Source organism: Pristiophorus japonicus, chromosome 5 (assembly GCF_044704955.1).
Source record: "Pristiophorus japonicus isolate sPriJap1 chromosome 5, sPriJap1.hap1, whole genome shotgun sequence".
Lineage (NCBI taxonomy): Eukaryota > Metazoa > Chordata > Chondrichthyes > Pristiophoridae > Pristiophorus > Pristiophorus japonicus.
The window spans coordinates 48542599-48558261 of NC_091981.1; the positions used below are offsets into that span (position 1 = coordinate 48542599).

The 15663-nt window shown below is 44.3% G+C and overlaps 2 protein-coding genes across 3 annotated transcripts in view; one reads left to right on the forward strand and one right to left on the reverse strand.

Moving 5' to 3' along the window:
• Positions 1–15663, reverse strand: part of acot13 (acyl-CoA thioesterase 13) — a 220355-nt gene that overhangs the window by 147058 nt on the left and 57634 nt on the right. The gene's annotated exons all lie outside the window — the stretch shown is intronic.
• LOC139264333 (dyslexia-associated protein KIAA0319-like) overlaps positions 1–15663 on the forward strand; it is a 128061-nt gene that overhangs the window by 53203 nt on the left and 59195 nt on the right. The window lies entirely within an intron of this gene.

Genomic DNA, 15663 nt, shown 5'->3' on the forward strand with positions numbered 1-15663 from the left:
GCATAAGGGATGGTTTTCTAGACCAATATTTTGAGGAACCAACTAGAGAGTGGCCATCCTAGACTGGGTGTGTGTAATATGAGAAGATTAATTAGCAATCTTGTTGTGCAAGGCCCCTTGGGGAACAGTGACCATAATATGGTAGAATTCTTCATTAAAATGGAGAGTGACACAGTTAATTCAGAGACTAGGGTCCTGAACTTAGGGAACGGTAACTTCGATGGTATGAGATGTGAATTGGCTAGGATAGACGGGCGAATGATACTTAATGGGTTGACGGTGGATAGGCAATGGCAGACATTTAAAGATCACATGGATGAACTTCAACAATTGTATATCCCTGTCTGGAGTAAAAATAAAACGGGAAAGGTGGCTCAACCGTGGCTAACAAGGGAAATTAGGGATAGTGTTAAATCCAAGGAAGAGGCATATAAATTGGCCAGAAAAAGCAGCAAACCTGAGAACTGGGAGAAATTTAGAATTCAGCAGAGGAGGACAAATTAGGAGGGGGAAATTAGAGTATGAGAGTAAGCTTGCAGGGAACATAAAACCTGACTGCAAAAGCTTCTGTAGATATGTGAAGAGAAAAAGATTAGTGAAGACAAATGCAAGTCTCTTGCATTCAGAATCTGGTGAATTTATAATGGGAAACAAGGAAATGGCAGACCAATTGAACAAATACTTTGGTTCTGCCTTCACTAAGGAAAACGCAAATAACCTTCCGGAAATACTAGGGGACTGAGGGTCCAGCGAGAAGGAGGAACTGAAGGAAATCCTTATTAGTTAGGAAATTATGTTAGGAAAATTGATGGGATTGAAGGCCGATAAATCCCCAGGGCCCGATAGTCTGCATCCCAGAGTACTTAAGGAAGTGGCCCTAGAAATAGTGGATGCATTGGACATTTTCCAACATTCTATAGACCCTGGAACAGTTCCTATGGATTGGAGGGTAGCTAATGTAACACCACTTTTTTAAAAACGGAGGGAGAGAGAAAACAGGGAATTATAGACCAGTTAGCCTGACATCGGTAGTGGGGAAAATGTTGGAATCAATTATTAAAGATGTAATAGCAGCGCAGTTGGAAAGCAGTGACAGGATCGGTCCAAGTCAGCATGGATTTATGAAAGGGAAATCATGCTTGACAAATCTTCTGGAATTTTTTGAGGATGTAACTAGTAGAGTGGACAAGGGAGAACCAGTGGATGTGGTGTATTTGGACTTTCAAAAGGCTTTTGACAAGGTCCCACACAAGAGATTAGTGTGCAAAATTAAAGCACATGGTATTGGGGGTAATGTATTGACCTGGATAGAGAACTGGTTGGCAGACAGGAAACAAAGAGTAAGAATAAACGGGTCCTTATCAGAATGGCAGGCAGTGACGAGTGGGGTAACGCAATGTTCAGTGCTGGGACCCCAGCTATTTACAATATACATTAATGATTTGGATGAAGGAATTGAATGTAATATCTCCAAGTTTGCAGATGACACTAAGCTGGGTGGCAGTGTGAGCTGTGAGGAGGACGGTAAGAGGCTGCAGGGTGACTTGGACAGGTTAGGTGAGTGGGCAAATGCATGGCAGATGCAGTATAATGTGGATAAATGTGAGGTTATCCACTTTGGTGGAAAAAAACAGGAAGGCAGAATATTATTTGAATGGTGACAGATTAGGAAGAGGGGAGGTGCAACGAGGCCTGGGTGTCATGGTACATCAGTCATTGAAAGTTGGCATGCAGATAAGCAGCTGGTGAAGAAGGCAAATGACATGTTGGCCTTCATAGCGAGAGTATTTGAGTATAGGAGCAGGGAGGTCTTACTGCAGTTATGCAGGGCCTTGGTGAGGCCATATCTTGAATATTGTGCACAGTTTAGGTCTCCTAATCTGAGGAAGGACATTCTTGCTATTGAGGGAGTGCAGTGAAGGTTCATCAGACTGATTCCCGGGATGGCAGGACTGACATATGAAGAAAGACTGGATATTCACTGGAATTTAGAAGAATGAGAGGAGACCTCATAGAAACATATAAAATTCTGACGGGATTGGACAGGTTAGATGCAGGATGAATGTTCCGATGTTGGGGAAGTCCAGAACCAGGGGACACAGTCTAAGGATAAGGGGTAAGCCATTTAGGACCGAGATGAGGAGAAACTTCTTCACTCAGAGTTGTGAATCTGTGGAATTCTCTACCACAGAAGGTGAGGCCAGTTCGTTAGATATATTCAAAAGGGAGTTAGATGTGGCTCTTACGGCTAAAGGTATCAAGGGGTATGGAGAGAAAGCAGGAATGGGGTACTGAAGTTGCATGATCAGTCATGATTATATTGAATGGTGGCGCAGGCTCAAAGGGCCGAATGGCCTACTCCTGCACCTATTTTCTATGTTTCTTTGTTTCTATGTTTCACCAGCCTCAGAAAAACATCTGCAGCAATTTCTTGTGAATCCAAGAACTGTATCGGCAATGCATAGGCACTAAGTACAAAACAATGGAAATGTTTAATGACAGTATAATGTTACATTTAGTATCAATTTAAGTCAAGATTCTATGAAGCTGAATCTCAATTAAAAAAGACAATCCAACTTTTTTACTTTTAAAACCGTTATTGCACAGATCCTTGGTAGTCTTACAATCTAACCTGGTATGCACAGTAGAATTATATATGTTAACAGATGACTTGTGACACACACATTTCCTTCATTAAGCATTAACACACTGCCAGTTTTGCAGACTTTCAGATAATGAACTGAAAGTGCTGACATCTGTCTTTAGGAACACAGTTTGTTGCTAAGTGTTGCCTGAAGAGTTGAGTTTAATTGAATTGCCCGATTGAGGGTAGCAAGGTTGCTCCATGTTTCCAGAAGGCATTTGATAAGGTGCCACAGAAGAGGTTACTGCACAAGATAAAAGCTCACGGGGCTGGGAGTAATACATTAACATGGATAGAGGATTGGCTAACTAACAGAAAACAGGAGTTGGGATAGATGGGTCATTTTCCGGTTGGCAAACAGTAACTAGTGGGGTGCCACAGGGATCGGTGCTGGGTCCTCAACTATTTACAATCTATATTAATGACTTGGATGAAGGGACCGAGTGCAATGTAGCCAAGTTTGCTGATACAAAGATGGGTGAGAAAGCAAATTGTGAGGAGGACACAAAAAATCTGCAAAGGGATATAGACAGGCTAAGTGAGTGGGCAAAAATTTGTGGGAAAATGTGAGGTTATCCACTTTGGCACAAATAATAGAAAAGCAAATTATAATTTAAATGGAGAAAAATTGCAGAGAGACCTGGATATCCTTCTGCATGAAACACAAAGTTAGTATGCAGGTACAGCAAGTAATCAGGATGGCAAATGGAATATTGGCCTTTATTGCAAGGGGGATAGAGTATAAAAGCAGAGAAGTCCTGCTCCAACTGTACAGGGTATTGGCAAGGCCACACCTGGAGTACTGCGTACAATTTTGTGATCTCCGTATTTAAGGAAGGATATCCTGGCATTGGAGGTTGTTCAAAGAAGGTTCACTAGGTTGATTCTGGAGATGAGGGGGTTGACTTATGAGAAAAGGTTGAGTAGGTTGGGCTTATTCTCATTGGAGTTTAGAAGAATGAGGGGTGATCTTACCGAAACATATAAAATAATGAGGGAGCTCGACAAGGTGGATGCAGAGAGGATATTTCCACTCATAGGGGAAACTAAAACTAGGTGGCATGGTCTCCGAATAAGGGGCCGCCCATTTAAAACTGAGATGAGGAGACATTTCTTCTCTCAGGGTTGTAAATCAATGGAATTCTCTGCCTCGGAGACCTGTGGAGGCTGGGTCTTTGAATATATTTAAGGCGGTGAGAGACGGATCTTTAAGTGATAAGGGTTATGGGGAGCAGGCAGGGAAGTGGAGCTGAGTCCATGATCAGATCAGCCATGATCTTATTATATGGTGGAGCAGGCTCAAGGGGGCAAATGGACTACTCCTGCTCCTATTTCTTATGTTTTTCAGTGATGGGGATCTGATTGTTCAGGTCCCATCATTCTCTGTTGGTGTGTGTAAAAGCTAAGTCCTTATGTCACCAGAAATGTGTCAGTAAATTCGAATCAAGCAAGCATAGAAAATAAAAATTAGTTAGATGCGATTAAGATATCAGTTTTTCTAATACATGATCGCAACCAGATGCCAAAAACAGAGCCAGCCTGACTGCCAAACCTTTTGATATTTTAGAGGGGGAGGAAGAGAATAATTACGTTTAGACCACCACAGATGCCACAAGTAAATGGAGGTGAGGAGTGGGGGAGGACTCTGATAGAAAAGGTAGTGTGTATATATAATAATTATAAAACAAACAGAAGGGAAGAGAATAGAGTAACAGTCAAAAATTGTGCCTTAGGCACTACAGATAAAGGGAAAATTAAAAGATATTAAAGTAATTAAATCAGGAGAGAGAAAAAAGAACATTGAGGCCAAAGGACAGGTTAGGCCCAAATAAGCTTTCTTAATACAAATGCACGGAGTATAAGGACCAAATGGGATTAATTGCAGGTGCAAATTCAACTTGGGAGGATACGTGATAACCATTACTGAGACATGGCTGCAAGATGCTCATGTACCAGGTTATAAGGTCTACAGGAAGGCTAGGGAAACTGGTAGAGGGGGAGCAAATAGCCTTCGTGATTAAGGATGAAGTTACTTCAATGCTGAAAGGATATAATGAGAGATAAGCAGGCAATGGAGACTATGTGAGTGGAATTAAGGAAGAGAAAAGAATTCAAGACTGCAGTGAGAGTTGTGTATAGGTCCCCTGGTAGCAACTGTGAAGTGGCAGAATCTCGAATAAAAACAGAAAATGCTGGAAATCTCAGCGGGTCAGGCAGCATCTATGGCGAGAGAAACAGTTAACATTTCGGGTCGATGACCCTTCGTCAGACCCGCTGACTGTTGAGATTTCCAGTATTTTTTGTTTTTATTGCACATCTGATGAAGAGTCATCGGCCCAAAACGTATACTCTGCTTTCTCTCCACAGATGCTGCCTGACCCGCTGAGATAGCCAGCATTTTCTGTTTTTATTCCAGATTCCAGCATCTGCAGTATTTTGCTTTTGTATAAATGTCGAGATTAGACAAACTTGTAGTAAAGGCAGAGTGGTTTTAATGGGGGATTATATCTTCCATATAGTTTGGAATAAGCAGAAAGGTAGCGAATTTCTTGTGTGTTCAGGATAGTTTTCTGCAACAACATGTCCGAGAACCAACAAGGGGGTAGGCCATATTGGATTTAATGATGGGTAATGAGCCAGATTTATTTAACAGGCTAACGATGCATGAATAATTATCTAAAAGCGATCATATTCTTATCGAATTCAACTTTGTGTTTGAAAGGGAGAAATGCAAAACAGCTAGTAAGATTCTAGATTGAGGTAAGGCCGATTTCAAAGAGATGAGACAGAGACTGTCCACAGTAAACTGGACAAATTTGTTAATGGATAAATTGAGACAAGATCAGTTAGAGATGTTCAAAAACGAATTTAATGTAATACTGAGCCAATTTATACCCCTGAGGGGCAATGTCGGTTATGCTGAATAATTACATAAGAACATAAGAATTAAGAACAGGAGTAGGCCATCTAGCCCCTCGAGCCTGTTCCGCCATTCAACAACATCATGGCTGATCTGGCCGTGGACTCAGCTCCACTTACCCGTCCGCTCCCCGTAACCCTTAATTCCCTTATTGGTTAAAAATCTATCTATCTGTGATTTGAATATATTCAATGAGCTAGCCTCAACTGCTTCCTTGGGCAGAGAATTTCACAGATTCACAACCCACTGGGAGAAGAAATTCCTTCTCAACTCGGTTTTAAATTGGCTCCCCCGTATTTTGAGGTTGTGCCCCCTAGTTCTAGTCTCCCCGACCAGTGGAAACAACCTCTCTGCCTCTATCTTGTCTATCCCTTTCATTATTTTAAATGTTTCTAAAAGATCACCCCTCATCCTTCTGAACTCCAACGAGTAAAGACCTAGTTTACTCAATCTATCATCATAAGGTAACCCTCTCATCTCCGGAATCAGCCGAGTGAATCGTCTCTGTACCCCCTCCAAAGCTAGTATATCCTTCCTCAAGTAAGGTGACCAAAACTGCACGCAGTACTCCAGGTGCAGCCTCACCAATACCCTATACAGTTGCAGCAGGACCTCCCTGCTTTTGTACTCCATCCCTCTCGCAATGAAGGCCAACATTCCATTCGCCTTCCTGATTACCTGCTGCACCTGCAAACTAACTTTTTGGGATTCATGCACAAGGACCTCCAGGTCCCTCTGCACCGCAGCATGTTGTAATTTCTCCCCATTCAAATAATATTCCCTTTTACTGTTTTTTTTTCCCAAGGTGGATGACCTCACATTTTCCGACATTGTATTACATCTGCCAAACCTTAGCCCATTCGCTTAACCTATCTAAATCTCTTTGCAGCCTCTCTGTGTCCTCTACACAACCAGCTTTCCCACTAATCTTTGTGTCATCTGCAAATTTTGTTACACTACACTCTGTCCCCTCTTCCAGGTCATCTATGTATATTGTAAACAGTTGTGGTCCCAACACCGATCCCTGTGGCACACCACTAACCACTGATTTCCAACCCGAAAAGGACCCATTTATCCCGACTCTCTGCTTTCTGGTAGCCAGCCAATTCTCTATCCATGCTAATACATTTCCTCTGACTCCGCATACCTTTATCTTCTGCAGTAACCTTTTGTGTGGCACCTTATCGAATGCCCTTTGGAAATCTAAATACACCACATCCATCGGTACACCTCTATCCACCATGCTCGTTATATCCTCAAAGAATTCCAGTAAATTAGTTAAACATGACTTCCCCTTCATGAATCCATGTTGCGTCTGCTTAATTGCACTATTCCTATCTAGATGTCCCGCTATTTCTTCCTTAATGATAGTTTCAAGCATTTTCCCCACTACAGATGTTAAACTAACCGGCCTATAGTTACCTGCCTTTTGTCTGCCCCCTTTTTTTTTTAAACAGAGGCGTTACATTAGCTGCTTTCCAATCCACTGGTACCTCCGCAGAGTCCAGAGAATTTTGGTAGATTACAACGAATGCATCTGCTATAACTTCCGCCATCTCTTTTAATACCCTGGGATGCATTTCATCAGGACCAGGGGACTTGTCTACCTTGAGTCCCATTAGCCTGTCCAGCACTACCCCCCTAGTGATAGAGATTGTCTCAAGGTCCTCCCTTCCCACATTCCTGTGACCAGCAATTTTTGGCATGGTTTTTGTGTCTTCCACTGTGAAGACGGAAGCAAAATAATTGTTTAAGGTCTCAGCCATTTCCACATTTCCCATTATTAAATCCCCCTTCTCATCTTCTAAGGGACCAACATTTACTTTAGTCACTCTTTTCCGTTTTATATATCTGTAAAAGCTTTTACTATCTGTTTTTATGTTTTGCGCAAGTTTACTTTCGTAATCTATCTTTCCTTTCTTTATTGCTTTCTTAGTCATTCTTTGCTGTCGTTTAAAATTTTCCCAATCTTCTAGTTTCCCACTAACATTGACCACCTTATACGCATTGGTTTTTAATTTGATACTCTCCTTTATTTCCTTGGTTATCCACGGCTGGTTATCCCTTCTCTTACCACCCTTCTTTTTCACTGGAATATATTTTTGTTGAGCACTATGAAAGAGCTCCTTAAAAGTCCTCCACTGTTCCTCAATTGTTCCACCGTTTAGTCTGTGTTTCCAGTCTACTTTAGCCAACTTTGCCCTCATCCCACTGTAGTCCCCTTTGTTTAAGCATTGTATGCTCGTTTGAGACACTACTTCCTGACCCTCAATCTGTAGTACAAATTCAACCATACTGTGATCACTCATTCCGAGAGGATCTTTTACTAGGAGATCGTTTATTATTCCTGTCTCAATACACAGGACCAGATCTAAGATAGCTTGCTCCCTTGTAGGTTCTGTAACATACTGTTCTAAGAAACAATCCTGTATACATTCTATGAATTCCTCCTCAAGGCTACCCCGTGCGATTTGATTTGACCAATCGATATGTAGGTTAAAATCCCCCATGATTACTGCCGTTCCTTTTTCACATGCCTCCATTATTCCCTTGATTATTGCCCGCCCCACTGTGAAGTTATTATTTGGGGGCCTATAAACTATGCACATCAGTGACTTTTTCCCCTTACTATCTCTAATCTCCACCCACAATGATTCAACATTTTGTTCATTAGAGCCAATATCGTCTCTCACAACTGTCCTGATATCATCCTTTATTAACAGAGCTACCCCACCTCCTTTCCCTTCTTGTCTATCTTTCCGAATTGTCAGATACCTCTGTATGTTTAATTCCCAGTCTTGGCCCCCCTGCAACCACGTTTCTGTAATGGTCACCAAATCATACCCATTTGTAATGATTTGTGCCGTCAACTCATTACTTTGTGTCAGTATTTACAGTAGAGGAAGATTCAGGAACTGCTCCTTTTAGATTGGAAAATCGCACACATCGCTCTGCTATTTAAGAAAGGTGAGAGGGGAAAACCAGAGAATTATTGGCCAGTTAACCTAACATCTGTTGTCAGGAAATTATTACAGTCTATAATTAAGGATGGAGAAACTGAACACCTTGAAAATTTTCAGCTGATCAGATAGAGAGCCAGCATAGATTTGTAAAGGGTAGGTAATGCCTGACAAACCTGATTGAATTTTTTTGAAGGGGTGACTGAAGTAGTGGAAAGGGCAATGTCTATGGATGTTGTTTATATGGACTTCCAAATGACATTCGATAAAGTCCCTTACAAGGGACTGTTGGCTAAAGTTGAAGCTGATGGAATTGAAGGCAAATTAATGACTTGGCAGGGAAATTGGCTGAGCGGCAGGAGATAGAGTAGGGATAATGGGCAGATACTCTAATTGGCAGTGATATGTCCTTACTATACAGAATAAATGCACACGAGGCCCATACTTGGGAGAAGGTCACTCTGTGACCAATCAGCTTTATTGCCAAGACCTCAAGAAACTGAAGGTTGGTGGAGCTTCCCCTTTTATACCGGAAAGTCCAGGTTAGGAGTGTCTCCCACAAGTTCGCCCTCTGTCGTCAATGTTCTCAAGGTGTACAACTTATACATGGGGTACAATGAGAGTTGAATACATGGCATCACCTTCCCCCCCCCCCCCCCCCAAAGTCTTATTGGGATCACAGGTTAAATCTCTTTGGTGGTTTACGCTTGCTTGTAGAGCGCCTGAGTTGGGGCTCCGATTGTTGGATGCTGGGCCGAGTGTCTGCTGTTTGCGGTGCCTCAGGCCTGTCCGGACTGCCCACAGTGACTGGATTCTCCTCCACTTGGTTCCAGTGTTCGGTCACCTGTGGTGGAACACGTCGTGTTCTTCCTCTGCTTCTTATATGGGGTTGCCTCCTTTTAGTTTGATCCACGTTTGCGGCAGATTTGTCCATTGGTAAGTTTAACTACGAGAACCCTATTCTCCTCTTTGGCAGTCACAGTGCCTGCAAGCCATTTGGGCCCTGCAGCGTAATTAAGGACAAAAACAGGGTAATTGACATCAATACATCGCGCCCTCGCATTCTTGTCATGGTAGTCACAATGTGACTAACTCCTGCTCTCAACAATTTCTTTCATAGTGGGGTGTATAAGGGATAACCTGGTTTTGAGCGTCCTTTTCATTAGCAGCTCTGCGGGTGGAACCCCTGTGAGCGAGTGTGGTCGGGATCTATTGGCCAACAGGAGGCGTGATAAGCGGCTTTGTAGGGAACCCCCTTGGTTTCTGAGCATCCCCTGTTTGATTATCTGCACTGCTCGTTCCACCTGGCTGTTTTAGGCTGGCTTGAACGGTGCCGTTCTGACATGGTTGATTCCATTGCCTGCCATGAAGTCCTGGAATTCAGTGCTTGTGAAGCACGGGCCATTGTCGCTGACCAAGACATCCGGTAGACCATGGGTGGCGAACATTGCCTGTAGACTTTCTACCGTGGCAGAGGATATGCTTGAATTTAAAATGGCACACTCAATCCATTTGGAGTAGGCGTCTACTACAACCAAAAACATTTTTCCCATGAAAGGACCTGCATAGTCCACATGGATGCGTGACCATGGCTTGGTGGGCCAGGACCAGGGGCTAAGGGGGGCTTCCCTGGGTGCGTTGCCCTGCTGAGCACATGTGTTGCACCTGTGAACACAAAGTTCCAGGTCTGCATCTATCCCTGGCCACCAAACGTGTGACCTGGCAATTGCCTTCATCATGACAATGCCCGGGTGCTCATTATGAAGTTCTCTGATAAACACCTCTCTGCCCTTCTGGGGCATGACTATTCGGTTTTCCCACAGTAGGCAATGAATCGAGAGTTCATCCTTGCGCCTATGAAACGGCTTAAACTCCTCAGGGCATGCCCCGTACGTGGCTGCCCAGTTCCCATTCAGGACACATTTCTTAACCAAAGACAGTAGCGGGTCTTTATTTGTCCAGACTTTAATCTGACGGGCTGTCACAGGTGAGCCTTCGCTTTCGAAAGCTTCAACAGCCATGACCATCTCAGCATTATGCTCTGTTGCCCCCTCAGTGGTGGCTAGTGGGAGCCTGCTGAGTGCATCGGCACAGTTTTCAGTGCCCGGTCTGTGTCGAATTGTGCAGTCATAGGCGGCTAACGTAAGTGCCCACCTCCATATGCGGGCCGATGCATTCGCCTTTATGGCCTTGTCGGCCAAAAGGGATGTTAGGGGTTTGTGATCTGTCTCCAGTTCAAATTTCCTGCCAAACAGGCACTGGTGCATTTTTTTACTGCATATACACATGCTACCGCTCCCTTTTCTACCATCCCGTAGCCCCTTTCTGCCTGGGACAGACTTCTGGAGGCATAAGCTACCGGCTTTAACTGACCATTGGCATTCACATGCTGCAACACACACCCAATCGCATAGGATGACGCATCGCACGTTAAAACTAGTTTCTTACACGGGTCATATAATGTTAACAGTTTGTTGGAGCATAACAAATTGCGTGCTCTATCAAAAGCCCTTTCCTGGCTGTCCCCCCCCAGACTCAATCGCGACCTTTGCATAGGAGCATGTGTAGCAGCTCTAACAGCGTGCTCAATTTGGGAAGAAAGTTACCAAAATAGTTCAGGAGCCCCTGGAATGAACGCAGCTCCGTCATGTTACGGGGTCTGGGTGCTCTCTGGATCGCTTCTGTTTTAGACGCAGTAGGTCTGATCCCGTCTGCTGCTACCCTCCTCCCCGGGAATTCTACCTCTGGAGCTAAGAAGACTCACTTCGCCTTTTTCAGTCGCAGCCCTACCCGGTCCAGTCTGTGTAGCACCTCCTCCAGGTTGTGGAGGTGTTCTTCAGTATCGCGACCTGTGATGAGGCTGTCATCTTGAAAAACCACCGTCCTTGGAATCGACTTGAGGAAGCTTTCCACATTTCGCTGAAAGATCGCATTGGCCAAACGAATCCCGAATGGACATCTGTTATACTCAAACAACCCCTTGTGTGTCATGATGGTGGTCAGCTTCTTCGACTCACTTCCCAGCTCCTGGGCCATGTAAGCTGAGGTCAGGTCCAATTTTGAAAAAAGTTTGCCACCGGATAGTGTCGCAAAGAGGTCCTCCGCTCTAGGTAGCGGCTACAGGTCTTGGAGTGACACCCGATTGATGGTGGCCTTGTAATCGCCACATATCCTGACCAACCCATCCGCCTTGAGCACCGGCACGATCGGGCTCGCCCAGTCACTGAATTCAACTGGCGAGATGATGCCTTCCCTCAGCAGGCGGTCCAATTCGCATCACGTATGGCACCGCTCTGGCCTTGTGGTGTACTGGCCTAGGCGTCACGGTTTATATGAATCACTACCTTGGTCCCCATGAAAGTGCCGATGCCGGGTTGAAATAATGAGTCAAATTTGTCCAGGACCTGTGAGCATGACACTCGCTGCACAGAAGAAATTGCATGACATCGCCCTATTTCCAGTTCATGACAACAAGCCGACTCCTCCCCAGTAGTGCAGGACCGTCCCCCGGGACAATCCAGAGTGGCAACCTGTTCTCCGAACCTTTGTGGGTCAGGACTACCATGGCGCTACCTAGCACCGGAATGATCTGCTTTGTATATGTCCGTAGCAGTGCGTCAATCGGCAATAAGTTTGGCCTCCTGGCCTTGGACGCCCACAACTTTTCGAACTGTTTGATACTCATCAGGGACTGGCTGGCCCCTGTGTCTAGCTCCATTAATACTGGGATGCCATTGAGGAGCACTTTCATCATTATCGGTGGGGTCCTGTTATACAAACTGTATATGTGCTCCACATGAACTCGCTGAACTTCAGCTTCCAGCGATTTCCCCCAGTATTCATTTGGCGTCGTAGGGCTTACATCAGGCCCGTCCTCCTCGTACATCAACCTGGCTGCAGGCTTCCTGCACATACGTGGCTAGTGACCGCTGACGTTGCAGTTTCTGCAGGTATATTGCTGGTACCTGCAAGCTCTGGCTGGGTGTTTGCCTCCACACCTCCAGCATGAGCTGGAGGCCCCATTGTTGGAAACAAAAGGTCCATTATCAGTCGATTGTCTCTGACTATCTCTGTAATGGTGCTTAAGCGCACTATTAACAGGTGTTGATGGCCCCATTACTGGCCGCATTGTCCATTGCGATGGCATGAATCACCGTTCAGCTAGCCATTGTCTCTGTTGAATTCCCCCTTTGGGTTCGACTACATGCTGGGGCATGTCCGATTGCCCTTGTCTGTCTGGAGAACTGTGTGCCGCATTAACAATGTTGACTCCCTGGTCGTTTGTCGCATTTGAGCCAAGATTTTTGTCATAAATCATTCTGGTCTCTTCCTCCCCTGAGATAATTGTCTGGGCTGTCAGAACTGCCGCTTTGAAGGTCAAGTCTTTGGTCTCAATCAGTTTCCTGCAAACCCCAGCGTGCCCGATGCCCTCAATAAAAAAAGTCTTGCAGCATCTCCGCTCTGCATGTATCTGGGAACTTACATAGGCTCGCCAGTCACCGGGGATCTGCCACGAAGTCTGGAACGCTTTGCCCTTCTCGCCCCAGGTGCGTGTAAAACCGGTGTCTCGCCACGTGCATGCTGCTCGCCGGTTTAAGATGTTCCCCGATCAACTTACTGAGCTCTTCGAACGTCTTGTCCGCTGGCTTCTCTGGCGCTGGAAGGTCCTTCATCAGGGAGTATGTTCTGGATCCACAAACTGTCAGGAGATGAGTCCTGCGTTTGTCGGCCAAATCCTGTCCCAACCATTCCTTAATGACAAAACTTTGCTGTAGTCTCTCAATAAAGTCGTCCCAATCATCACCAACACAGTACCTCTCTTCTGTGCTGCTGGTGGCCATGCTCGCGTGGTTTAACTCCCAGTTTCTCATCGCCAATGATATGTCCTTACTATACAGTATAAATGCACACGAGGCCCATACTTGGGAGAAGGTCACTCTGTGACCAGTCACCTTTATTGCCAAGACCACAAGAGACTGAAGGTGGTTGGAGCTTCCCCTTTTATACCTGTAAGTTCAGGTTAGGAGTGTCTCCCACAAGTTCGCCCCCTGTGGTCAATGTTCTCAAGGTGTACAACTTAGGTCAGCTTATACATGGGTTACAATGATAGTTGAATACATGACGGGCAGGATGTGACGACCACTGGGTGTCACACAGTTGGGGCCTCAACTATTCACCCAATTTATTAATGGCTTAGATGATGGGATAGGGTGCCACATATCCAAGTTTGTTGATGACCCATAGATAAGCGGCATTGTAAGCAGTGTAGATGGAAGCATGAAATTATTAGATTAAGTGAATGGGCAAAACTGTGGCAAATGGCTTTCAATGTAGGTGAGTGTGAGGTCATCCACGTTGGACCTAAAAAAGGATAGACTAGAGTACTTTCTCAATGGTAAAAAACTAGAAACTGTGGAGATCCAAAGGGACTTGGGGGTCCATGCACATAGATCATTAAAATGTCATGGATGGATACAGAAAAGAATCAAAAAGGCTATTGGAATGCTGGGCTAATGGAATGCTGGGCTTTATATCTCGAGGACTAGAATACAAGGGGGTAGAAGTTATACTGCAACTATACAAAGCCTTGGTTAGACCTAGAGTGTTGTGTTCAGTTCTGGGCATCACATCTTAGGAAGGATATATTAGCCTTGGAGGGAAAGTTGTTGAGATTTACCAGAATGATACCTGGACTCCAAGGGTTAAATTTCAAGGAGAATTTACATAAACAAGGATTGTATTCCTTGGAATTTGGAAGGTTAAGGGGTGATTTGATCAAAGTTTTCAAAAAATAGGGAACTGATAGGGTCGATACAGAACATGGTTGAGGTATCTTGGACTAAGGGACATAGCCTAAAAATTAGAGCCAGATCTTTCAGGAGAGAAGTTAAGAAATGCTTCTAAGTTTGGAATTCTCTTCTGCAAATGGCAGTTGGTGCTAAGTCGATTGTTAATTTTAAATCGGAGATTGAAGGATTTTTGTTAACCATAGGTATGAAAGGATATGGGTAAAGGCGGATATATGAAGTTAGGTCACAGATCAGCCATGTCTTATTGTTAAACAACTCTCTTTCAAAATTCTCATCCTTGTTTACAAATCCCTCCATGGCCTTGCCCCTCCCTATCTCTCTAATCTTTTTCAGCCTCACAATCCCACAAGATGTCTGCGCTCCTCAAATTCTGGCCTCTTGAACATCCCTCATTATAACTGCTCAAACATCGGTGGCAGTGCCTTCAGCTGCCTGGGCCCTAAGCTCTGGAACTCCCTCCCTAAACCTTTACACCTCTCTACCTCTTTTTTCCTTTAAGACGCTCGTTAAAACCTATCTCTTTAAACAAGCTTTTAATCATCTGCCTTAATTTCTTTTGTGGCTCGGTGTCACATTTATCTGTTTGTCTGTAACACTGTTGTGAAGCGCCTTGGGATATTTTACTATGTTAAAGGCACTATATAAATAACTATTATTCCTCATTGCTTTCTCTAGTTATGATTAGTTTCATGCACAAAAATACATCTTTATCAAGGTTAATTGTACCTATAGTTATTAATCTCTCTGTTCTCTCTCCCTTAAAAAAAATAGCTAGTTTTTGGGCTTGCTTGCCCATCTTGGGGCAGTTTGCTACAAATCAGTGCCTTAAGATTGATTGGGTTGACTTCTCCCTTGCTCTCTGTGTATGTGCCCAGGAATCTCTTCCCAGAGTAATGGTCACTCCACTGCCTTTCTGATTTGAAATGGCCAGTAATGTTCCTACAGATTGACAGTACAAAGTCCCTCTCATAATTCTGCATGAGCAGCTCTTTCGTTGTGTCCAAGCTTTTGCCTCCCCATATAAAAATGAAGAAAAGCCTTGCATTTATATAGCATCATTCACAACCTCAGGACGCCCCAAAGCACTTGACAACCAATTATGTACTTTTAAAGTGTAGTCACTGTTGCAATGTAGCAGTCAATTGGTGCACAGTAAGATCCCACAAACAGCAATGTGATGATGACCAGATCATCTGTTTTAGTGATGGTTGAGGGATAAATATTGACCAGGAAGTTTTAAGCCCCTTCACATGCCCTGAATGATGCAGTCTATTGCTGTTATTGGTGGAAAAGGTAACTCGATAAAAGCAGAAAGCTTTTTTGCAAACA